The 3,273-nt window shown below is 57.0% G+C and overlaps 1 long non-coding RNA gene across 1 annotated transcript in view; it reads right to left on the bottom strand.

The window, feature by feature from the left end:
* Positions 1-2,723: 2,723 nt before the first annotated feature.
* The window catches only part of LOC147020874 (uncharacterized), a 22,298-nt gene continuing 21,748 nt past the window's right edge, over positions 2,724-3,273 (bottom strand). The window contains exon 2 of the long non-coding RNA XR_015061986.1: positions 2,724-3,273. This exon is cut by the window's right edge and continues 120 nt beyond it. This is a non-coding gene — a long non-coding RNA (uncharacterized LOC147020874).

Below are 3,273 nucleotides of genomic sequence, written 5' to 3'. Positions count from 1 at the left end.
TAAACTACAGCACATTCCTTTTAACACTACGTAGCTAAACTACGTCCCCGCTACACATCCACAAGTCTGTCTCTGTCTCCAAATCATAAAATCATTTTATTTCCCAACCTAAAGCTCACTAAATCCCTCTACCTAATCCATTCCACGGACTCCATGAGGACTTACCCCTGCCCCATGAAGTCGGTCTAACTAAGCTAACCCTTCCCCCTAACTAGTTTTCATCCTGTGCCCAGGTAAGGGGGGTCTTTCACCCCTTGCCCAGGAATCCTGTGCACCCAAAAGTGAGGCTTGCTTTTCCTTTTTTTTTTTTTCCTGCGCAGCACCTGCGCGGCAACTCGCGCACTTTGCACCTGCCCGTGACGTCATGCAGCTGCACGTGTACCTCGTCCTTCCTTGGACGGTACCATCCGGCCGGGATACCCCTCCTGCCGGATTCCAACCACACGTGCAGCCATGACGTCACCGTGCGCATAAAAAAAAAACACAAGCCCCACGTCTCGAGGGGTTCCCCACGCGAACACATGTGCTTTGCCCGTTGGAGCTTAACACACACGATCGCGTGGAGAACCCGTCCGGTCCAAATCCATTTACCTGCCTAAACTTTGTCCGTCCACGGGATCGGCAAATCCACCGCTGGCGTTTCCGGACCGGGACTTCACTCTCGCAAGCGAGCACGTGGCGGTCTCGTGCGTTGCACAGCACGGACCTCGTGCTCCCTGCTGGGTGAACCCGGCACGGTCCGCGAAACAACTACAGCCGCCACTCGGCTTTCGCTCCTCTGTCGCCTTCGTCGTCTCCATTCCACACACGCATACCTGCGTGTTACGACGCACACAGTCCACTCCATCACATTCACACCGGGAGACGCGGCTGCGTGCTCCCGCATGCCAACCGACATCTCCCTCACATACCGCTCTCTCACACACACGGTCTCCCTTGCACACAGCGACCTTGCACACGGCCGTTCACTCACGCGTGCGGGGGCACTCACCCGCGGTGCCTCACTCGCACTCCGTGCCTCATCCACACACGTGGGGGCACTCACCCGCGGTACCTCACTCATACACACGGCGACACTCACACACGCGGTCTCTTCCACACACGGTGCCTCACCCACACACGCGGGGGCACTAACCCGCGGTGCCTGACTCACACACGGCGTGCTGGGAAGCACGTACTCCGACACCATCGCCACCACACCACTCACACACGGGGTCGCTTCCACACACGGGGACGCACTCACACCTTGCACCACACACACAGGGACAACCACACTGGGGATTCGTGTCCCCACAAGGGTCTCCGGGGCCTCTATACCCCCCAAGCTCTCCGTGCACCTGTCCACAGCACCCGTCCCCTCAACCTCGCAAAGCACGACCGAACCCACCTGGTCGTGACTCGCCTCAAGGGGGCATACTCCCTCCCCTCGTTCCTGGAGGAGGCCATCCAGGTGCTCGCACTGGGTCCCTGCACGCTCCGCGAGCTCACCCCCATTGTCCTCCACTACCTCCGTGTGTGTGTGTGCGTCACTTACCCCGTCTTCCTCGTGTAGTCTTTCCTCTATTTTTTCTATCTCCCGTGTCTCTGCCAACTCTTCACCCTTTACCTCCCTTGTCTCCACTATTATTTCCTTTGTCACGGCCTTCATGCCCGCCTGCAGGCATCGGCCCATGTTCTGCGTCTCACCCCGGAACTTTTTCATTTCTTCCTTCATGTTTGCTTCCATTCCGTTTATTTGCTTGTTCATTTCGTTTTTCATTTCATTTGTATTTGTATCCATTTTTTCGTTTATTTGTTTGTTCATGTCTTTCATTTCGTTTTTTATTTCATTTGTCATTGCCGCCAGCATGGCGCATAGCTGGGCCACGTCGGGTGCGCTTGAGTGAGCCGTTTCGGCAGGGGTTGGGGAAGGGTCTTGGTGGAGAGGGGGGGGGAGGTGTCATACACCGCGGCCGCTGCCGCACCCACCTCGGGCCCTGGGTTCAGTTGGGCGAGTCCGTGTTCCTGCACAATCAACATTTCCTGATCGGGGATTCCATCCTGGACCATGGATTCTACATTACTACACATATACATTTCTAATACCCCCGGCTCCCGCTCGCCTTGAGACGCCATCTTGCTTCTCGTGAAGGGTTAATTTGCTCGCTCGTTATTTGGAGGGAATCGGGGGTCGCTTCTCTCACCCCTGGACCGATTCCCGTGAATTTAGCCGGAGACAGGAGAGCCCGTTTTCCTGTTCTCCGATACCAGTGCCGCGAGGAGGACGATGAATTTGTATCGCACGACCTGACACCAGTGTTGCGGATTTGCGCCCGCCGGCGTGCTGACGGCCACGTAACTCGAATCGCGGCACGTCGCCCACCGGACGGACAATCCAGTCGTGACCCTCTCGGACTAACGCCGGGAACCAGTCACGGGTGGACCTTTCGGTCTCACCGCGATCGAGCCAATCAGCCCCCGCGTGGGATAGGGTTGCTCGCCAAATTCGACCTACCTAAGTACCCACGCGGAGGGTAGACCGGGCGATCGCACCTCTCCGCAGGTCGACTTCGGACACGGGCCACTTAAGCGACCCGTTCCGTACTATCAGAATAACCGAGCGGTGTTATCGTCGACCTCGACGGTTCGATTAATTATCGGGCGTATTCAGCCCACTACCAACCCTTTACGTGAAGCAAGATGAGGATTCAATGGGAGAAATGACGAAGCGAAGCGGGAAACAGTTCAACAATAAAGCACATTTATTCGCGGCACACGGGAAGCACACATATACAATTCCACCAAATGCACACAGAAAAGACACAATGCAATTTACACAAAAAGCAAATGTAAAAGCGAAAACACAATGCAGAGCTAATACCGACTACCGAGCACACGGCAACACTTATACAATTCTACCTCACAGACGGCGCCGACAACACATACCCAAAACCAAGGAAAAGAATACCCCCAAGAATGAGGCGGGCCTGAGGCCGAGACCGGGTCGCGCCTACCCGTCTGGTGATGACACGCGGAGCGGCGATGGCGCCCCAACCCCGCGGGCCTCGCGGGCAGTGTCTGGTAGGGGGTGGGAAAGGGGCCCCCTTGGTCGCACTGTCTCAGCGCGGGGGGAAACAGGAGGGGGTTGCTGATGCTCGGGGTATAGAGGATCTTTATTATCCCTGGTGTGCGTCTCCACCTCGGCCAGGTCGCGCTGTCGGCCTCCCTCGGGTGCAGCTCCCTGCACGACGCGAGCACCCCCTCGTCTGGTGTCGCCGCCTTTCCACAGCTCGT

This window comes from Eptatretus burgeri, chromosome 9, assembly GCF_056783735.1.
Source record: "Eptatretus burgeri isolate ZD-2024b chromosome 9, Ebu_testis_v1, whole genome shotgun sequence".
In the NCBI taxonomy this organism is placed as follows: domain Eukaryota; kingdom Metazoa; phylum Chordata; class Myxini; order Myxiniformes; family Myxinidae; genus Eptatretus; species Eptatretus burgeri.
Note: the sequence above shows the minus strand (reverse complement) of the source record. Positions and strands in the feature narration are given on the sequence as shown.